This window comes from Lissotriton vulgaris, chromosome 1_1, assembly GCF_964263255.1.
Source record: "Lissotriton vulgaris chromosome 1_1, aLisVul1.2, whole genome shotgun sequence".
NCBI classification, from domain to species: domain Eukaryota; kingdom Metazoa; phylum Chordata; class Amphibia; order Caudata; family Salamandridae; genus Lissotriton; species Lissotriton vulgaris.
The window spans coordinates 1,658,922,125-1,658,945,197 of NC_141685.1; the positions used below are offsets into that span (position 1 = coordinate 1,658,922,125).

Genomic DNA, 23,073 nt, shown 5'->3' on the forward strand with positions numbered 1-23,073 from the left:
CTATGCTGAGATATCCAACATCAAGGTTACAGGTTTCATTATTTGCATCTGATGTATGAAGCAAGCATTAGGGACATTCCAAGCTATATCTAAGGGGTTTCATACATTTTTCTGAAAGCCAAATAATGTGAATTAATCAGTAAAAAATCTGAGCCATCTACTGTGTTGAAATAAAAAGGTCACTGTTTAGGGACTTTGTGAGCCTTGAAAAGGTCTTTCAGATATTCTGAGTAATTGTCCTACGTTGAGGGTCATAGGATTCGCCACTAGCTCTTAGGCATTTAAATAATGACAATGTACAATGTTCTATCTAAAAAGACATTATCAATCAGTCAATCAGTATTTGTTAAGTGCGACTAGTTACCCGTGAGGGTCTCAAGGCGCTGGAGGTTCTTAGCCTTGTCTGTCTGACAGTTACAGTTATGCTTTGTTCAGTGAATTTTTGTTTATCAGGACATCAGCCCAGAACTGGTAAAATATTCTTGCTGTACATAACGAGATAATTTAAGCATATTAAAAAACAAACGAGCGAGCAGAGAAATCTACTTGGACCTGGGCGAATCCTGAATCTTCCTGCTGGACACGCGCTCACGAGCGCTTCCTTCTCTGGGCATCCCGTTCCCCCCCGCCGCCGCCTACACCTTGCGGCCGCCGAGTGGGGGGACTACATCCCCCAGAGTTCCCGGCGGCCCCGCCCACCCACGCTGGCTCACGCGCACGAGGCGCATAAATCAACAGTGCTGTGGTTATCAGACTTCGGCAAGGAGAGAATGTTCCCTCAAAAGGATAACATACATCAGCTTGGCTCAGCCCCTCTCCTCTAAATACCAATGCAGCAGCAGTCTCTCAGGACCTCTTTCGATAACCCAGAACAAAGACCACTCTGATTCAGTGGTCAGTTCATGGGGTTCATATTAAGCGTGGGAGCAAAATCTGTTACGTTAGCGGAATTTGCAGATTTTTGGCAAATTCGCGAATCGCGCGAATTTGCCCAAAAATCCACAAATTTGCAAGCCAGCAAATTTTTCTGCTTGGTCGCGCTTGAAAAATACAATATCGCGCGCGCGGCGTTGACTTACCGTGACTCTGTGTTCGCCGAGTTGTTTTTCTCCCAGTTTGCGTGTGCTGCGCCATTTTGGATCTTGCTGCGTGATCGCGCAAGAGTTTTTCGACCGCGATTACGTCATTGCGGCCCGCCATCTTGCACAGCGAGAGTTTGACAGCGCGAGTACGTCATAAGGGTCCGCGATCACGCAGTTGACTTCCAGCGGGAGATATGAACATCCTGCGTTCCCTAACTTGTAAAAATTGCAATTCTGCACAAGAAATCCACCGCAGGCAGCATAAACCTTCTGAAAATCATGATTTTGATCAGAATAACTCCTCAGATTGACATTTGGCTGCACTTTTTTGTTCAAGGAGTCCATTTTTGGGGGGTGTGGGGGTGGGAGGAAGGAAGTGCCCCAGAGTCTCCAACTTCCTGTTCCTGTCCAGCAGGCTCCTCCCAGTGCTTTGTCCATGTCCTGGTCACTTTTGATTTGGATCTGGAACTGGAAGGATTATTTTTTGTGGCTGCTGCTGTATATTTGTATTTGAGGACTTTTTGGACTTTGGAGTTTGGATCACTTTTGAATTTGAGATTTTACAAGTAAGTTGGTGTTGTTTGTTTAGGGCATTGCAGTTGCTGCAACAAAAATTTTAAAACTTTTTCACAACTTTAAAACAAATATATTGGGGGTAGCCACAGTACCCAGAAGGCCCAGGGTTAGTCATGGGTGCATGATACAACTGTTTCTGTGAGTTTTATTTTTTACTTAAATCTCATTTATGTCATGGAATTTTAGCTCACTGTTATATGTGGATTTTATTATTAATTTTGGGGTGCCTGTACAGCCTCACTAGCCAGTAGGCCCAGGGGTAGTGAGTGGTGCATGGACCAAGGCTTTCTGTGGGACCTCTTGAATTTAAACATCATTGAGGGCATGGATGGCAATGGATTAGGGTGTTATTTGTGTGTTTTCCGACTTTTTGTGGGTGCTGTTGGGGCCTGACCATGTGGGTGGGGGCCATTTTGAGGCCTGGTCCAGGCAGGGCCTGGCCATGTGGCTGGGGGACAAGGGGCCATTTTGAAGCCAGGCAGTGTGCTTTGAGCCATATGCCTGCACCCAGCCTGTCCTGCTTTCACCCATTATGCCCAGGGGTAGTGAGTGGTGCATGCACCAAGGCTTTGTGTGGGGCCTCTTGAATTTAAACATCATTGAGGGCATGGATGGTATTGGATTGTGGTGTTTTTGTGTGTTTTTCGACTTTTTGGGGTGTTGTTGGGGCCTGACCATGTGGGTGGGGGCCATTTTGAGGCCTGGTCTAGGCAGGGCCTGGCCATGTGGCTGGGGGACAAGGGGCCATTTTGAAACCAGGCAGTTTGCTTTGAGCCATAGGCCTGCACCCAGCCTGCCCTGCTTTCACCCATTATGCCCAGGGGTAGTGAGTGGTGCATGGACCAAGGCTTTGTGTGGGGCCAATTTAAACATCATTGAGGGCATGGATGGCATTGGATTGTGGTGTTTTTTGTGTGTTTTTCGACTTTTTATGGTTGCTGTTGGAGCCTGACCATGTGGGTGGGGGCCATTTTGAGGCTTGGTCCAGGCAGGGCCTGGCCATGTGGCTGGTGGACAAGGGGCCATTTTGAAGCCAGGCAGTGTGCTTTGAGAGCCATAGGCCTGCACCCAGCCTGCCCTGCTTTCACCCTTTATGCCCAGGGGTAGTGAATGGGGCATGGACCAAGGCTTTGTGTGGGGCCTCTTGAATTTAAACATCATTGAGGGCATGGATGGCATTGGATTGTGTTGATTTGTGTGTGTTTTTCGAATTTTTGGGGTGTTTAACTGATGTTCCTCTGACTTCCTTTGCTTTTAGGTGCACAAGAGAACCACCAGTGCCAGGAAGAAGTCCTGCAGTGGTGCGTGCAGCACAACGTCATGTATGGCCACAGACAACTCTGCAACTCGTGCAACTGCGGCCTGCTGCTCTGACATCTGAAGAAGATGGGCCCGAAGAAAGGTGGCCGTAGCTCCTCTACAAAGAAAGTTGCCACTGCCAGTAAGAAGGAGCAGAAGAAGCAAGTGGTGCCACTTACCAAGGAGACTGGTGTGCCCACAGACACTTTTTTACGGGGAAAAAAAACAACGCCTGCAGCAGCGGGTCCACTGGGGACCAAGCTGGGAGCAGCACCTCCGCTTCATTGGGCTCAGTGCCACCACACCAAGTTAGGTCCAAGTCCATGAGTGCTGCAGAGGCAGCCACTTTGGTTGTTCAATCACCATCGACCAGTGATGTTGGCTCATCGCAAGAAAGTAGCACCCAATCAACGCAGGGTGTAACTCAGCTGACGAGTGTTCAACAACCACAGCCACAACGACAATCACAGGTGCAACTAGTACAAGCGCAAGTACATGGGCAAGGAGAGGCGCAAGTACAGGCGCAAGTATAGGCGCAAGTACAGGCGCAAGGAGAGGCACAAGGAGAGGCGCATGGAGAGGCACATGGAGAGGCGCATGGAGAGGCGCATGGAGCGGCACAACTGCCCACAATGCTTGTTCCTCTAGAAGTAGGGGCACATCAGGAAATCAAGATTCAAGCGGAGGTGTCATCCGAGGAAGCCACTCCTACTGAGGATGATCCATTGTCTTCAAGATCCCTAGCAAGAAAAAGGTCAAGGAGGTCCACTACAAGTTCTTCTTCAAGCCCCCTTCCTTCTGATGACCTTGATCGGAACCCAGCAATGCAGTCTGAGAAGGAGGCACGCCATGAGCCGACAAAGATAGCTAAGCCTAAAAGGAAGGTTCCTGCAAGGCTTTCACTTTTGGCTGATGATGACGAAGAGCAAGAAGTGGTGTATGCTGCTGATGAACAGTCTGACGACGACCCAGTCATCACAGACATCCCTCCAGCCCCAGCGGGCATGCAGCAGACAGACATTTTTACCCTATCCCGAATTGCTGCTGAGCGGGATGTGGGCGGCGTGGCACTGGTACCACCACCAACGCATTGAACTACTACACCAACACGACTGACAACTTCCATATTTTCTCGTCAGAAGGGCCGGCAGGGACCTCCATCCAGCTCGACCTCCATTACGTCAAGTAGTGGTGCTGTAAGTGCACAACAGTCGAATTCAGCCACGCCCATCCTCCACTTCATCTGGCATTGAAACTGAAATTAGCACCTCCACCACCACCTCCACCACCAGCAGACATTTACAGTCCCCAGTTTGGGACTTCTTTAGTGTTAGCCAAAAGGCGGAAAACATGGTCATTTGTGCGATTTGTAGAACTGTAGTTAGTCGGGGTAAGCTCGGTACCAACTATGGTACCGTAGGCCAGAGAGGTTATCTCCAAAAACACAACACTCTCATTTGGGAGGCGCACCTAAGGAAGATCCAGGGAGCCAAAAGTACAACAAATCCAAATGTATCTATTCATATTGCATCTGATGATGACGAGGGGCTGATCATGCAGGGGGGAAGTGAAGAAGTGACAGACATTTTTTCTGGTACACCCAGTACCTCTGGCAGCAGCACTGCAGTGGTAGCGCCCACACCCTTTACCCCTGAAACATGTATGAGGCACACTAAGAGTCTGGGAGAGACACCAATGCGAAAAAGTACATCAATGAGGCTAACTGGTTTGAAGAAGTCTGCATCATCATCATCACGTAAAACAGTCCAGACCACCATTAGCAGAATGTCAGAGGTGCCATTTGAACGCAACCACCCAACGGCACGTGTGTATAACGCAAAGCTGGCTAAAATGCTAGCGCTGGACCTTCCCCCTTTTTAGGTTTCGCCTGGCGTCCACTGCGCAGCAGAGTTCGCGCAGGCAAAATCTTATGTTTTAGCAGTACGGGGCTTTGTCCCGCCGCTCAGTTCCATTGGCTAGCTCCATAAATGGAGGCTAGCCATTGGAAGAGAGATCTGTCCGTAATTGTCGGAGCAGATTCGTGGGCGGTCCAGTGATTTTTTCGCTCTCCGCCCCTCTGTGAACGTCATTGCGGCGGTGGGCGGATGTTTTTTTATTTCCAGCATGTTTTGGCCATTTTGGACGTGTATTTGGAAGGGGTGGGCTGCGCACTGAGGCCGCTGGCCGATGTCGGATGAGCTGCAGACGGCAGGAGTCACCGCAGCAGTGTGGTGTCGGTTGCGAGCTGCAGACGGCAGGTGTCACCGCAGCAGTGTGGTGTCGGTAGCTTTTGTAATTTGTTCACTTGTTATGTTCTCACATATCATTACTGTTCCTGTTGTGAAGCACTCGGACGCCTTTGGGTAAAGTCTGCGCTATATAAAAACGCATAAATAAATAAACCAACCTGCCCCCGATCTGTGACTTTCCCTGCCGGCCCTCCCCTCCCTCCCTCCCTCCCCGGCTCCTTCCAGGTCCGGCCCCCTCTCCTCGGCCCCTCCCAGGACCCCTCCTCCACCCCTAGAGGCGGGCTCCTTGAAGAGAGGATGATGCCGTCTCACGGTTGCTAGAGCCTCCCGGGAGGACTGTGAGTGTTTGGCGCTAGAAGGGTGGAGGGGGTTGGGGTGGGTTCGGTGGTACGGGGTGCATGAATGCTCCCATGCTTGGGGGTGGGTGGGAGTTAGAGTGGGGGGCTGGCTTCACACGGGAGCTGCGGCTGCCACCGCTGCCTGGTAAATAATGCGGGAGGAAGGCATCCCGGCAGCTGCACCTCGGGTGGGTGTGCGCCCCACTGCTAGCTCTAGGACGACCCGTGCCTATGGGGGGTCCTCAGTGCTGCACACTGGGTGTGCGCCCCACAGCCAGCTCTAGGGCGATCCGTGCCTATGGGTGGGGGGTCCTCGTTGCTGACACAGTGTGCTCTCCACTGCTTCCACTAGAGTGACAGGTTTGGTTTTGGGGGCTCCTCGGTGCTGTACACTGGGTGTGCGCCCCACTGCCAGCACTAGGTTGACAGGTTCGTGGGCCTCGGCGCCGCATCCTTAATGTGTGTTCTACTTGCTCTAGGGTGATGTGTGTATTTGGGGGGTGGGGGATCATAGATGCTTCACATTGGGTGTGCTCCCCACTGCTTCCACTAGAGTGACGTGCGGTTTTTGGGGGTTACTAGGTTCTATTTGCGCCACTGCTTGCACTAGGGCGATCCTATCGTATTTGGGGGGGTCCTCGGGGATGCACAGTGGTGTGCTCCTCACTGCTTGTTCTCTCAGCAAAGGTTCCTCTCGCCCTGGACTTCACACCAGAAGGCGCAGTTATCTGGGCGCAGGACAGTAACCAGAGGCAAGATTGTCTTCTCGTCGTGGCAGCTGCATGTGCAGGCCCAGAGATGAGCTGGGAGAAGTGTAGGGCCCGATGTGTAGACGAGAAGTGTCCAGGTCTTGGGGGAGCTTGTGGTTTGTCACACTTCTGGTCCTGCCGTGGTAGTTGGTGGGGTTTTGGCAGCATGGGCTCTTCGCCAGCGGTTGGTGACAAACACTTGACTTTGCGTTATGCCTCGGGACATAGCTATTTAAATGTCTCTTTTTCTTCCGCGGATGTGTTGATTTGGATGAAGCTTAGCTGATGGAAGGATGAAAGCAAGGCTTTTGTTCAGAGAGGAGTGTTGGAGCGAAGTGGGTGCAAGCGATAGGTGGCTGACTGGCGCACACAGGCTTGATTAGAGATGGTGCTCCTCACAGCTGCCCACTGGGACGTGCCCAGTGCTGCAGGCTCTGGAACCAGTAGGTTCTGCTCATCTAGTGCAGGGTGTGACCGCTACAAAATGGAAATCGCTGACTGCTGCATCTTGGGATGGTACAGGTGTCCTCGTGAAGGATTGCAGCACTACAGTGTTCTGAGAGCGGAGCTTAATCAAACCGTGTTAACAGAACTTTTAAGAGTTGTCTGCTGCACCCTCTCCCTTATAGACACTCATCATGGAGCATGAGGAGAGGAGTGGATGAGGTTGGAGGTGGTGCTATACACCGTGGCTCGTAACTCTGGCGGTAGAAGTAGGTCACTGCTTCAGCCCAGGGTAGTGGTTGGTGGACTAGGGATGCTCCTGTTCTAGTGCACGACTGGGAACTGCTGAGCTAGGGACACTACTTTGCCCTAGGCAGGGTAGGGTGTACTGCTCTTTGCACTGGCCCAGTTCTTCTGAATCTAGTTCCTTGCTTGGGAAAAGAAACCTATCTATGGCGAGAAGCATAGGTTTTCTTATATGTAAAAGCTGTTCTATAACTACGTAACCATAAATTGCTACTAAATCAGACTCGAGGGGTAGAGCTTATTAGAGTACTGACTTGTATTCCCCAAAGGCCAACAAATTAGTTTACAAAGCTGCGTGAAGGAGTCTATCTTGAGAATCTGGGGCTGGATGGCTATGATGTGGAGAACTACAGGCTTTGGTTTTGACAATCTGTGAAGTATTGCATGTAGAAAATAGGTGTGAAGCAGAATACTGGATATGATCTGAGTGTTTAGTAGCTTTGGAATAATAATTAAAGTTTTTCTTTAGTACCAATTTCTTTCCAGAATTTAAATGTTGAACCACTTCGTTAGCTACTTTAATAAGAGTCACCTTGTTCTTGAGTTGAGGATGGTTGATTTTGGGACAATAGGTTAAAAAGATATCCCAGAGTACGACAGCAGTTTGTGCAGTGACTGCCTTTCTGTAGATGAGTCGTCTAAAAGACTGACCAACACCATAGAATGATAGTTTGAGTAATCAATCCATATGAAACATTTACTGGATTTTGATTTCATATTGTAGTCTCTTGAACCTCTGACTACAGAGATTTTGGGAGTCCAGACTTTTGTGCTCTCTAAACCTTGTGTGTCCTTGGGGTCTGTGTATCCTAGATTTAGAGAGTACAAAGAATAGAAACATCCACTCACCTTAGTGACTGTCTTCAGACGAAAATTCATATGCAATTTTTTTTATAGCCTTGGTATACTCAAACCGTATTCATTTGAGGAGCTCTGTGCCGTTTCTGTTAACCACATTTTTATTCACTTTAAAGGCTATGTATCTTTTGTGTACCCTAAACAGCTACAGGATTGTATGTTTGCTTTGTGCACTCAACCGTATTTATTTAAGGGTGTTAGATAGTGATTCCTGTCCTGGGCTTTTCTTTCAATCTGACTAAGGGTGTAATCCAGCTCCGTGCAGTCAACCTCAAGGCCTCAGTGCCGAGTTTTTCTTGGCCTTCCTTTTTAGGTCGAAGCCTGGCGTTCACTGCACAGCAGTGTCGCGCAGGTGAGATTTTTTGATTTCAGTAGTGTGGCTTTAACCCGCCTCTCTCTTCCTGTCCTCACTCCTTCCTGTTCCTCTTCTCCCCTCCTTCCTATTTTTCCATCTCCCTTTTTTCCTCCTCCCTCTTCTTCCTTATCGCTTCTTCCTCTCCTCCTCGCTCTTCTTCCCTTCTCATCTCTTCCTCTCCTCTTTCTCTCCTCCCTTTTCTTCCCTTCTCCTCCACCTCCCTCTCCCTCTTCTCACCTCTCTCCTCCCCATCCTCTTTTCCCCTCTCTCTCTCACTTTTTTTCTCTCTCCCTCTTCATCCCTCTCCTCCTTTTCTCAAAATAAGCCTATAACATATTTGAGGCATCAGACCAGTGGTAAACAAGCTTTACAATGCAACAGTCTCACCTTTTCAAAAGTTAGAGCTATTGGCATTGTAAATGACAACATTTTTATTTCTGTGTTGGTTTTGAAAACAGATAAATAAATGGCATTGTCATTTACAATGCCATTAGCTCTAACTTTTGCAAAGGCGAGACCGTTGCATTGTAAATGCTTGTTCTTTCGTGGAAGGGGTGGGTTTTCTAGAATTTGTGGCAACAGTCTGTCCTAAATGGAAGGTTCCTAGCCGGTCCTATTTTGCCAGGGTTGCTGTTCCAGCACTACATCAAGATGTGCTGGAGGTGATCGGCGCAGCTATTCAGAAGTGTGCTGTTCACACTATCCACCTGACAACAGACATGTGGACCAGTTGCCAAGCCCTTGATTACATGTGCATCACTGCACACTGGGTCTCTTTTGCAGGGGTTAAAGACAAGTTAAAAGTAGGTGTTGACACAGACACAGTTTTTCAAGCTACTCGGAAACATGCAACAATAGCCATGTTTGCCATGGAGAAAACTCATACTGCACCTAACCTTTTGGAGGAGTTTGATAGGAATGTCAATGAATGGCTGCACCCAAGAAATCGCATAATTGGTTATTTTTCCACGGATAATGGCAGTAATATAGTTAAGGCCATGCATGATGGTAACTACTTCAGAGTGCCGTGTTTGGCGCACAGTATTAACATCGTGGTGCAAGATTTCTTGAAAAAAGAAAACACAGTCAGCAAGCTACTGACCACCTGCCGAAGAATCTGCACACATTTCAGCCATTCTTTTAAGGCCTGGAAGCAGCTGAGGAGCATTCAACATGAACGTAGACTGCCAGTCAAAGGACTCATCCAGGAGGTGGCAACACGTTGGAACTCAACCTTTTACATGCTTGAGCGTCTGCCTGAGCAGTGGGGGGTAATAAATGAGTATGTCTAAAAACTGGGTTCTACTATGAAAGACATGAGGCTAGAGTTGGAGGAATGGAAGCTAGTTGCAAGCCTGACAGACATGCTTCGTCCTTTTGAGGTCTTCACGCCTGAAGTCAGCAGAGAGGACTGTTCTTTGGTCAAAGCTATCCCATTGTTGGGCATGCTAGAGCACCAACTGAAGGTGGTGTCTTCAACGTTCCGAGATGATGCTGAAAAGCAAGACGCATATCAGTTGGCGGAGAGGTTATTAAGCCGCCTAGTTGCCAATGAAAGGCTTCAAAACATACATACAGAACAACATTACATTTGTGCCACTATTCTGGATCCACAGTACAAAAAGGCAGTGGCCAGCAACGCATTCATTCCTTTTGATGAAGCAGATGTTTCAACGTACGAACATTAGCTAGCTGTGTCAGCCACTCGGTTTGAAAAAGAGCCGCAGAAAATTGAAGGAGCCGGCAGAAGTACAACTGAATCAGCAGGCCATCCGGCGTCAAGTTCCACTTCTGAATCTGTGGCCAAAGGGAGTCACTTTCCCTCACAGCCGTTAACTACACCAGCAAACGTATCATCATCCTCACCTGCACCAGGCCCAGCCATAATATTGTCGGAAGCGGATTGGCTAACTCATCAAGGGTTTGCTCGTTCCAGTGATGCAAAGGCCACAGATGGTACGCAAAGTGGAGCAACCCTGGAGAACCGTGAGTCGATGGTGCAGGCCTATCTGGATGACCCGACAGAGGTCTTTGTTAATCAGAACCCATTTCTTTATTGGTATAGGAAAAGGCCTCATTGGCGACTGATCACCAACCTGGCTCTAAATTATTTGTCTTGCCCACTCGCGTGTCTTCTGAACGTGTTTTCAGTGCTGCTGGTGCAATTGTAACTTCAAAAAGGACCCGCCTCTCACCCAAAAATGTGGAGAGGTTAACACTGATCAAGATGAATCAGCACTTGATACCACCAGATTACAAAATACGTGAATGCACGCAGGAAGAAGAGGACACCGACATAGGTGACGGAAGTTCTTCTCTGTTAGATGACCTACTCCCGTCTCAATTCATAGAGTTTGAGGACGAGCTCTACTTCCCTGACACCAAGGCCTGAAAATGACTTTTTTTTTCGACCTTATTCACTTTTATTCCTGTGTGTCTTTCTTTGTTTTGCAACTTTTACCACAACAAAACTCTAATCACCTAATCACAACAAGTCCATCAGCAGCACTGTCTTCATCTTCTTTCCTTATTGATTTGAAGGTGCCGCAGTCTGCATTCCTGAGGTTCACAAGTTCACAACTCAATCATGCTCCTCTATCCTCCTCCTCTCCAGACTTTCCCTATCCATTTCCCTGAAGGCAGATGGCTGGATTACGCAGAATAAAGAAACTTTGTCTTCGTACTCGTAGACGAGTCCCCTCAAGTGGGACTGGAATTACTGACTACATGCTTGCTGATTGCTGACAGTTACTTCTGAAATTGATTGACAGGAGAGGCTGCCCTGTGGTCCCGCACTTTCAGAAGAAGATGCGGACAAAAAGTGGAACAGGTAATGAATAATGAGAAGAAGATGGCATGCAGTGGACATCAATGGCTGTCTGGCTCTGATGAAAGCAATTGCTGTTTGTTTGTTGTGCATGAAATTAATCATATGTCTTCTGTTATTATTTAATCTTTTACACACTAAATGTAACTCAAGTCTACTCTGCTTTTTTTTACCTTGTTTAATTCAAATTATACTTCAACTGCAGGGGCCATTACGTTGCATTTTCCAATATGCAAAATGTCCTTGGACTTACTGTTTGCCAATATAGCATGATGATTGATTAAATATTATATCTTTTTTCTTTACAGTCACTCACTGGGATGGATGGATCATTAGCGCGGGTTTAGGGAACAACTATGGCCAATTCGTGAGTGTCAAACAGGTAAACCAGTCTACAACAACTACTACAGCAGAACTACATGTCTGTCTAGTCGTGGTATGGAGTGGTCGAGGCAGTGTAGTATTGTTATGCCAGGCAGATTACAGAGTACAGCAGTTCATGAAAAATTGGGGCTATGTGGCTTGCTGCATACAATTAGATATGCTTCGTCTGTCTGTGTCAAAGAGCCTAGGTATGCTACATCAGGTTGCTTCACTCAGTGGTGCCTGCCTTGACCCTCTGCATGGCCCTGTCGCAAGCATGGGCCAAAAATCCGTTGCGCTCAAGAGTTTGCGAATTTTCGGCAATTTCGCGAGATTCTTGGATTGTGAATTTGCCGCAGAAAAACAGTAAATTTCGCGAGCAGAACAGATTTTTGTTTTTGGCCCATGCTTGCGGCAGGGCCATGCAGACGGTCAAGGCAGGCACCACTGAGCGAAGCAACCTGGTGTAGCATACCTAGGCTCTTTGACACAGACAGACAAAGCATATCTAGGGTTTAGGGTTCAGTGCAGTTTACTAGGGTTTTTGGGTTTAATTAATAATTTGGTAGGGTTCCCGGAGTCTAGGGCTCAGGGCCCGATGCAGGCTCGTTCATAATGATGTTGGTAAGGTTTTAGGGGGTTTGCGTTTTTTCTGAATTGGCCGAATTGTGGCCTTTTTTGGTGTTTTGCGTGCGAGTGTGTTTGGGTGAACTAGTCGTACACAGTACAATGGATCGATTTTGTTCTGCCTTGCTGAGATTCTTGGGAATCACTGGAACAAGTGTCCGGTTAATTTTCAAGAGGATCGAAGTAGTGGAAGTGCTGAAAACAGCACTTTTTTGTCAAGGCGCGTTTTTGCAATTTCCCATGTTTTGGGGACAGCAGTATTGCATGTTTTTGGAGGGCTGCTTGGGGGGGGTTCTAGATGTTTGGGGGTGGGTTAAGGGGTCTGAGAGCACTGCTGGGAAGGTCTAATTTTGATTGCAAGTGGTTTGAAGAAAATCCATGGTGGAAAAGGGGGGTTTGGGCCTAGTTGCAGACAGCGTTTTGGCACAATTTAAACTGAGGCCTAGCAGTATTGCATGTTTTTGGGGGTGTTCTCCATTTCTGCGGGTGGGTCGAGGGTTCTGGGGGCACTGCTGGCAAGGTCTAATTTTGATTGCAAGTGGTTTGAAGAAAATCCATGGTGGAAAAGGGGGGTTAGGGCCTAGCTGCAGAACGCGTTTGGAGCGATTTTCAGGTAGGCCTCTGTAGATTTTTTAAGTGTGGCATTTTCCATTTTTGCTTTTGGCCTGTTTGGGGGTGTTCTACTTTTTTGGGGGTGGGTTGAGGGGTCTGGGGGCACTGCTGGGAAGGTCTAATTTTGTTCTAAAATCGCAGTTTACACTTTACACCTAGCTTGAGGGGAAAGATCAGCAAATTTATTTATCACTTATTTATCCTTGAAAAGGAGACTCAGAGTACGCACTTTCGAAATGATGCTTGTATGTATTCTAATACTGTTGACTCTGAAACTAAAAGTGTTATTTTTGCACTACACAGCGTACCTTATATTTTTTTCTCCGTGGTGTTTTAATATCACTTCCTGTTTTTCCATCAACAATTACAGGCCGGATTTTACCCTGTGCAATGGGAAAAAGGATGAACTCAGGCTTACCTTTAGTGAGCCGCAATTCAGCATCCACCAGACAGGCAGTGGACAAGGTGTCTTATGGTCCCCAACATTGATCAACGGAGCGTCAGATGGAATGGAGGAGTACCATGTAAAAGAGGAATGGCTGGATGCATGCAACTTCCCAAATTCAACAGGACAACTACAACAAAATACAGTTACAGTATCCATCTTCATTTCTACTTATCTTTTAAGTAATGTTATTGCTATGAACTTCTATGAGTGTGTCTATGTGCATTTGTTTGCTCTCTGCTTCAATTCATCCCTCCAGCCATTGTATACTTTTTTCTTTGCTATTTCCTAAACTAATTTAATGTACTAAGTGATTCTTCACTCTGAGGGCAGATAGGCAAGTGAATTTGCATAAGTACTGCAACCCTGTACTGTCACATTGTTTCTTCATAGTTAGTACATTGTAGAAAGTACTACTTACTTTTCAGTAACCTATCAATTTAGCAAACAACTTCATGCATGCAGTAGTGCATGCACTTCCTTTATGTCCCTTAAAAGATTTATGGATAGCTTTGTATCCAAAGATTTGTTTATCTTCATTTGTTGTTTGTCCATGCTGTGTTTTTTTTCCTCTCTCCACAAACCTTTCCCCACAAACCCCATTCCCATCCAAGTTTCAAACCCTAACCCTCTTCCCCCGGGGCTGTGTGGTTTTCATTGAGGTGTGAGTAAATTACAACAATAATTCCACACACTTGCTGGGGAGGATAAGGTGCAAGCAACCTCCTCAAATCAATTTTAAGGCAGCTAGATGATTCCAAAGATATTGTAATTCTGGTTAAAAAAACAACGAGTATTTTAAAATAAATTCTGAATTTCATGCCCACCATCAATTGGATCCATCGTCAACATCATCCTCCTACATGTCAAGAAGACTTGTTGTTACGCTGCTGTGACACTGTTCTTGTTGTAGCCATAATCATCCATGCAATTCTTTTTTCCCCATACTTATTGTTAGACGGGGACCTGGAGGGTCGGCCGAGGACAAGGGGAGAGGCCTCCGGTGAGGGCCGTCTCCAGCGATCGTACAGACGAGTAACTTCCCCCCCACAGATGGACACCACACAGGGATAAGGTTAAGGCTTTTTATATGCAGTTCTCGAAGCAAAATATCACGGTACAGGGAGATCGGGACACAAGGGTCCTCTCAATTCTAGTCTCTGGAAGGGAAAGGGGGTAGCGGGACAGTCTTGATACCTTTCTGGTATTTGAGGTGGTCTGCTGGATAGCTCACAATCCTCGAGCTCGGAGTTCTGGAAGGTCGGGCCGCGGCAGCGCCAGCAGGCTCGGATGGCAAGTCTCACTTGAGGAGGGCCGCGGCAGCGCCAGCAGGTCCCGACGATGATGTAGGTTGCAAAGGGCCGCGGCAGCGCCAGCAGGTCCCGAAGATGATGTTGGTTGCAGAGGGCCGCGGCAGCGCCAGAAGGTCCCGAAGACGATGTAGGTTGCAGAGGGCCGCGGCAGCGCCAGCAGGTCCCGACGAGGAGGAAGGTTGCAGAATGCCGCGGCAGCGCCAGCAGGCAGGACGATGGTTCACAAGGCAGGGCTGCGGCAGCGCCAGCAGTCCGTCAAGGATGAGTTCTTCTAGGTGTCTCTCGACTTTAGGATACAACTGCCTTCCTGCTCTGGAGCTGCCCCAGTTATAGGTCTGGCCTCCTTTGATGTCCGGACCCTCGCTCTTGGAGGTCGGGAGGTCCGGGATGAGGGAGTCCAGACACCCAGCAGGGGGGTGGAGCCAGCGCCCGGGGAGGCTGGGGGCGATCGGCACCTGGCGGGGGAGAACCATCGACACTCCTCTCTCCCATTGACCTGCCAAGTGGTCCATTCACCTCCTGGGTGGATGGTGGTGCCGGGATTTCGGGGCCTGGCCAGGCCCTGGGTTAGGGTCGAGCTGAGGCCACGCGGCTTCGTGGTGCAGTGTCCAAGATGGCTGCTGGGCCGGGCAATGGTGCTGGCGGTGGCCCGGGCCAGTGATACAGAGATGTCCGGGAGCAGGCGTCCCATAGGGGACGGGTTGCGGGTTGCTTCTGTGGGTCGTCGGGGTGGTTCTTCTGGTGGCACCGGGAGAGCCGGTGTTCAGGCTCTGTCATGCGGGGAGGGAGCGAGCCCTTCACGAGGCCTGTCCAACATGCGTCCCCCCCAGCTGAAGGCGGGGAGAGTCACCCATCCTCTTGGGGACTCTCCTCGTCGAGGCGGAAAAAGCGTGACAGGCCGTCCGCGTTGGCGTGGTCCTGGCCTGGACGATGCTCCACAGTGAAGTCCATCCCCTGCAGGGAGATGGACCATCGCAATAGTTTGGGATTCTCCCCCGCATCTGCATCAACCATTGCAGGGGTCGATGATCTGTTTGTACCCGGAAGTGGGTACCGAAGAGGTAGGGCCGGAGCTTCTTGAGGGCCCACACCACTGCAAAGGCCTCCCGTTCGATGGTGCTCCAGCGCTGCTCTCGGGCCAGCAGGCGTCGGCTGATGAAGGCCACTTGCTGGTCGACTCCCTCGGTGTTTAGTTGGGAGAGGACTGCCCCAATGCCATGGTCTGAGGCATCCGTCTGGACGATGAACTCTCGGCTGTAGTCGGGGGCCTGGAGCACAGGGGCGGTGCACATGGCGGCCTTCAGTTTCTCGAAGGCCGCTTGACAGACCGGGGTCCAGTTGACGGTTTTGGGGTGTTTCTTGGATGTGAGTTCCGTGAGGGGCCCCACAATGCTGCCATAGTCCTTCACAAACCGTCTGTAGTATCCGGTGAGCCCCAAAAAGGCTCGGACCTCGGTTTGGGTGACGGGTGGCTGCCAGGACTGGATGGCAGCGATCTTGATCTGGAGAGGGGCCACCAGACCGCTCCCCACTTGGTGCCTGAGGTAGGTCACGGACCCCTGGCCAATTTGGCACTTGCTGGCCTTGATGGTGAGGCCGGCCTGTTGGAGGGCGTGCAGGACTTCTCGGAGGTGGTGGAGGTGGTCTGTCCAGTGGCGGCTGTACACAGCGATATCGTCCAGGTAGGCGGCACTGAATTCTTCGAGGCCCGCCAGTACTTGGTTCACAAGTCGTTGGAAAGTGGCGGGGGCGTTTTTCATGCCGAATGGCATCACTCTGAAATGGTAGTGACCATCCGGGGTAGAGAAGGCGGATCGTTCTTGGGCTCTGGGGGTGAGGCCGATCTGCCAGTAGCCCGCTGTCAGGTCGAAGATGCTCAGGTAAGGGGCAGCCCCCATGCGGTCAACCAGTTCATCTGCTCGGGGAATGGGGTGAGCGTCGGTTCGGGTGACAGCGTTCAGGCCCCGATAGTCGACGCAGAATCGGAGCTCGGGGTGGTGCCCGGGGCAGCAGCTTTGGGGACCAGTACGACTGGGCTGGCCCAGGGGCTGTCGGATGGCTCGATGACTCAGAGTGTGAGCATTTTGGAGACTTCGTCTTGGATGCAGGCGCGCACCCGATCTGGTACTCGGTACGCCCGGTGCCGGATAGGGGGACTGTCCCCAGTGTCCACGTCGTGAAGGCACCAGGGGGTGACCCCGGGGGTGAGGGAGAACAGGTTTGCAAATTGCAGCAGGAGGGTCCGACAGTCTTGGCGTTGCTCCGGGGTCAGGGCATCGGAGAGTCGGACCCCGTCCACCGAGCCATCTTTCTCATGGGTCCTCAGTAGGTCAGGGAGGGGCTCGGAGTCTTCCTCTGCCCCACTATCTGTGGCCATCAGTAGGCTGAGCTCCGAGCGTACGAAGAATGGTTTGAGTCTGTTGGCGTGAAGGACCCAGAGGGGATTCCGGGGGGACTCCATGTCGATTAAATAGGTGACAGGGCCCTTGCGCTCGACCACCTTGAAGGGTCCTGTCCATTTGTCCTGCAAGGCACAAGGCTCGATGGGAGACATTACCCATACTTGCTGACCAGGCTCGAACTTGATGGAGGAGGCATGTTGATCGTACCATTTCTTCATGTCCTCCTGACTGGCCTAGAGATTGGCTTTGGCGAGTTCCCTGAATCGCCGGGTCTGGTTGCGGAGGGTCAGGAGGTACTTATACACGTCCGGAGGGGTCTTCTGGGAGGCCATTTCCCATTCTTCTTTAACCAGAATGAGAGGCCCCCGGACAGGGGGGCCGTACAGGAGCTCGAAGGGGCTGAAACCGAGGGATTTCTGGGGGACTTCTCAGTAGGCGAAGAGGAGGCATGGAAGCAGCACATCCCACTGGCGACGTAGGGGTTCCTCCAGGCCCATGATCATCCCCTTGAGAGTGCGGTTAAACCGTTCGACCAGTCCGTTTCCTTGTGGGTGATAGGGGGTCGTGAACCGGTACGTAACCCCGCACTGCTGCCAGAGGGATTTCATATATTTGGAGATAAAGTTCGTGCCTCTGTCGCTGACGACTTCCCGGGGGAATCCTACTCGGGAGAAGATCCCCATTAGGGCTCGGCCTACCACTGGTGCTGTTACAGTCCGAAGAGGAATGGCCTCGGGATAGCGGGTGGCGTGGTCCACCAGGACCAGGATGAATCGATGCCCTTGTGCTGTTCGGGGGTCCAGGGGCCCCACAATGTCTATCCCCACCCGTTCGAACGGGGTGGTTACGACGGGGAATGGTTGCAAGGGTGCTTTGATTTTTCGGCCGCTCTTCCCGCTGGCCTGGCAGTTGGGGCAGGCCAGGCAGTGGTTGGAGACGTCATTTCGCATTTTGGGCCAGTAAAAGTGAGTTACCAGGCGGTTATACATTTTGTCTTGCCCCAAGTGCCCAGCCAGGGGGACATCGTGTGCCAAGTTCAAAAGGAAGTCTCTGAAGCTGAGGGGCACCACTAGCATTCGACTGGCCCCCAATTCGGCAATTCCTTGCTCACTGTATAGTAGGTCATTGTCCCAATAGATCCAGTGGGCCCCTGCGGTGTCTCCCGCACTCTGGGCGAGTGCTTGCTGTCGGAGTCCCTCGAGGGAGGGACAGGTCTTCTGCTCCTGCCGGAATTGTTCCTGGGTGGGTCCACCCTCTTGACGCCACTGAGCTGGAAGATCTTGGAGCGGAGTGGGCCCTTCTTGGATTTGCTCTGGGGGATTAGTACTGAGGGCGTCTTCCTCTGGGGTGATCGGGGGAGGAGGTGCTGGCCATTCGGGTTCTTCGGGTCAGGGGATGGCACGGGCGGCCATGGACCGGGTTGTTACGCACGCCCAGTCCGGGAGGCCCAACATCCCCAGGTGCTCTCTTCTCTCAACGGCCGCCCACGGGGAACTCTCGAGGTCGTTTCCCAGGAGGCAGTCCACGGGGGCATCATCGCGGACAGTCACTTTTAGCATACCGGACACTCCTCCCCATTCGAAGGGGACGCAGGCCATCCGACACAGGCTCTCTGAATTATCGGCTGATCGGACGGGGCAAAGAACGTTTGGCAGGATTTATTCCGGGGTCACCAGGTGACAGCGGACCGCCGTCACACTGGCCCCGGTGTCGCGCAGGGCTTCGGCCTTGCGCCCATTTATGTTCACCCACTGGCTGTATTTTATGGTGTTGGCGAGTAGGGGAGCCCGCGGGATCATGTCTCTTTCCCCCAGGCAGGCCAGGGTCATGGCGGCAGGTTCCCACTCGGGTTGCTCCTGCTCGTACTCTTCATACTCTTCGGAGTTTTGCTCTTCTCCTAGCGCGGCGGCAGCGGCCTGGCGGGGCACGGGAGTCTGGTTCTTCGGGCAGCTCGGGTCGCTGGCATAGTGTCCAATTCGCTGGCACCGGTGGCAAGTAACGTTGGCTCGGAACCCTGGGCGCATCGGGGGGTTTCCCCGACCGGCCGGGGGCGGGGTGTTGCTGGCGGGGGTTGCCGGGATGGCATCTCTGCCCCGGCCCTGGCCTCCTCCTCCTCCTCGGGGGCGATGGAGACCTTGGTTGTTTCTGTTTTGTTCACTCGGCCCACTCCGGGCCACTCGAGTGCTTTCCCATCGGTCAGCTTCAGCGGCGAGCTGCCGAGGTTCAGTCAATTTACTGTCGAGAAGGTGCTGCCTGAGCTCGACGAAGCAATTGTTGGAGAGGTGCTCCCACACCATGAGGTTAAAAAGTTGCTCGTAGGTGGTTACGTGGCTGCCCTTGATCCACCCCTCGAAGGCTCGGCTGAAATAGTTCACATACTCTACCCAAGTTGTACCCGGGATCCGTTTGCAGTCGCGGAACCTCTGGCGGTACATCTCGGGCGTGAGTCCGTATCGAGTGAGGAGGGCGGCCTTCATGTGGTCATAGGAGGTCATCTGATGGTCCGGGAGCTGTAGCAGGGCATCGCGGCCTTCATTGACGAACCTCCCCCATAGCCCGGCTCCCCAGTCACTTCGATCAATCCGGTGGGAGGTCATAGCGATCTCGTAGGCCTTGAACCACTGCTGTATGTCGTCGTTCCGAAAATATTCTCTGACGACATCCTTGGGGATGTGGACCTTTGGTTCGGTAGTGCCCGGGGTGTGCGGGCGCTCGGGCACCCCTAGATCTTTATTCTGATTCCGCATTTCTATTTCTGCTAGCTTGCGCTCGTGTTCGTATGCCAGTTTTTTCTCTTCGAGTTCTCTCTGCCTTTGTTTCTCTTCCCGCTCCTCTCGGAGCCGTAAGTGTTCTAAGTTTATCTTTTGTTCCGCCAGTTTCAGCTCTCCATCCAACCGGAGCCGTGCCAACTCCAATTCATGGAGTCTGCTTTTCTCTCATTCTTGGATCTCTTCCGGGGAGAGACCCACTCTCCTTTCTTCCGTCGGAGTGGTGTTTGTTTCTGCTGGTAAGTTTGAGGAAACCAAACGTGCCGTAACCCCCGCCCACCACCCCACAAAATAACATCAACGCATCAACGCATCAACGCGTACACTATGTTGAAGTATGTAAAATAAATAATTATATATTTACCCTAACAAAAATAAACTAATCCCACCCCTCCCTAACCCAAACAATTGTCCATTTCAAATAGTCCTCTGAAAAGTCCCAAATAATCCCCAACTCCCGATTCCCACCCCCCAACAGTCTTTAAAAAAGGGGCAAGGGACACAGTCACTTCCGGCGGTGTCTGGACAGGCGGTCCTGCCGCTCCTTGCGGAGGTCCCGGAGCTTTTTCTCAAGATTGTCCACCTTGCGATCCAGGAATCTTCGCTCCAGTCACAAACTTCTTCTCTCTGTACCCCGTGTTAGAAAAGCAAGATGGGGAGGCAAGGCCTTTTCTAACCTGGCACCTAAATGGTGGAATGCCCTCCCTTTGGAAGTAAGGTCCCGCCCCACTCTACAAGCCTTTAGATCCGCTCTGAAGACCCACCTTTTTACACGTGCATACCCTTAGTGGTGCTCTGCAAACTTTTTGATTGGTTTTGATAGGCGCCTTGACACCTTCGGGTTTAGTTTGCGCGTTATAAGTTGCTTAATAAGGTAGTCCACTCTTAGGCGTAGGTGGCGCATGCATGCCATTCAGGCTCTGGGGGGCCAGCTGCTGGTGTTCTTGCAGCTGAGCGGGGGCGGGAGGCTGTCCGAGCACGGCGCCGTGCTGGAGCCTGCTGGCTGGTGGACACGGGGGCAGTGCTGAAGGAGGTTGTTGATGTTGACGCCCCCTCCTCCAATTCCCGAGCCCACAGCCGGCGATATTCCACACAAATGGCCTCCAGCTTCCGGGCCATGGCCCGGACAACTATCTCCTGTCTGGTGAGCTTTTTGGGAGCATCTATATGTAGAAAGAAAGATAAATAATGTAACCAATACTCTTTAACAATAACACAAAATAATTAAACAGAAAGTTGTCTCACAGTAACACTAGCACAGTATAACATTTTGGCATGTATCTCTCCACCGTCTTTGTAGGCCTGTAACAGTGGGAGTTTCAGGAATTCTACTACAAGGCAGCACTATGGACTCAATACATAGTCAGAGAGTCAGAGAGTACACCAGTATTCTTCTTTTTTTTCTCTAGTTTTGCGAAAGAAATTACTTGTACGTGAACTTGTGTTAGCCGGCATAATGCCAGCTCAGTCAGCTTGCACCCAAGAAAAAGAGACACAAGCCATGATGACGCAGACTTGCATGCATTACTTTAAGCAGTACATACAGGTGGGGATAGGGAAGCCCTTACTTTTATATAGGGGTGGCACTGGCCATACTCGGTTACATCAAGGGCTACTGCTCAATGTAATTTATATTTCGCACTGCCCCCCCTGGGCCTTCAGTACTACAAAAGGAAAATGAAGATTATTAATTTCTGATCATGTATCCAGCCGATCACATGATCTGTTTGCTTATATGATGGATGACTTTAGGTGCTTTGTTGTGATAGATTGAGTGAACAACAGCGATAGTCCACCCATGATTAACACAGCAGAAAGAAAATTATGAACATAGGGAGTGAGTGTGGTAACCATAATTGCCGGAGGAAGGGGCTTGACTTGATATAATTGTCAACTATACAATACATTCCCAATATATGCTGTGCTTGCAAAGTAAACTACTGTACTGTTACTTTAGGCAAGGGAGAGTTTCTGAACAATCACAACTTGTACCATTTGGATTTCCTCTGCTTTGCTACTCTGGCACGTACATGCTGTTAGAACAAAGTAACACTTCATGCACTGAGCGTCTGCTCTACATACACCTCTGCTATGTATGAGGAAGAAGATACCATACAGGCTTCCAAAGTAAACGTCTATCATTCTTCTTAATGTCTCAACTGTAACAACTTTACTTTTTCTCAACAACCAAATAACATCCTTTTCATTTTATTTGGTAAACCACCGTCTTGACTTGCATTTGAGTTTCACCCAAATGATATATTGCAAATGAATGCACACCACACATGATTTTTCTGATTCACCCACACAGGCAGTCATTTTTTCTTTCTCCTCCAACCATCCTTGCTTCAAGCAGCCATGCATCAGCTACCTCTGCCTGCATTCAAAAACACGTATCATTCTTTACAGTCATAAATGTTACGACTCGCTCGTCCTTCCATTGACCCTAAGTTCTTTCCCTTTTCATTCATCACATCCCTCAAGTTCATCTGATTTGACTTGTCTTCACGATAAAAGTTTCCCAGCTGATTTAAAGTCAAATAGAGAGGTCCATTGATTACTCGAGAACTACTGCCGCTAATGCTATTGCTAAGTCAAGGGTGACTGTCTTCTCCGTGATTGGCTAAAATGTAGTTCTAAATCAGTAACTGTTCTTAACAGTACAGTGTACTTGTAGTAGTGTACTGTCTACTGTACAGTACATCATACACTCCTTTGCGAGCCTACTCTAAAATGTCAATAAGTAAGGAGTATAATAATAACTTACCACCGTCCCCCGCTGCTGAGCCATCCCCCTCAGCTCCTCCTGGTGGCACTTGTGGCACCGCCGCATTCGCCGCTTGAGTGGACCCCTCCACGCTGCTGGCCCCGGCACTGGTGGTGGCAAGTGCTGCATCCGATGTTGTGACGCCTAGAAAAAACATGTCATATTTTTAGATGTCATACACCACCCCCTACTTCGTCTCGTAATGGAAGAGAAAATGTTAAACAATTTTTAATTATTGGGACTGAAAAGAAGTCACGGTTTTGGGGAGGGTGTTAACTTATATGCTTAGCCATAACATGCAACTCTTTTTGGCACACCTGATGAATGCTTGCTCTTTAACCTGCAACATTTTTATAATTACCGACAGAACCAACTACTCCTCATCACCACCAGGAGGATTTGAAGTTCCAACAAGGTGAGGGCTCCCGAGTCCCGCACAGTTACTTCTGACTGAGGTATGTGGAAAGTCGAACTGCACCTATCATCAACAATGTCCTATTTCTCTTGTCCATAATTCTGTATGTGCAGAATAGTCCCTGAAACACTAGCGGTATGGTATGTGCTACTATCAAATCAAAAAGCCAACTACTAGCTTATTCTTGGTGGACATTGACATTTTGTTGTTGGAAATTGTCAAAGCACTAACATTAAGAAGACTGGAATAGACAGCAAGGGCAACCCAGAGGACTGCAC

At 50.1% G+C, this 23,073-nt stretch overlaps 1 protein-coding gene across 1 annotated transcript in view; it reads right to left on the reverse strand.

Moving 5' to 3' along the window:
• The window catches only part of LOC147750996 (NACHT, LRR and PYD domains-containing protein 1 homolog), a 784,790-nt gene that overhangs the window by 335,643 nt on the left and 426,074 nt on the right, over positions 1-23,073 (reverse strand). The gene's annotated exons all lie outside the window — the stretch shown is intronic.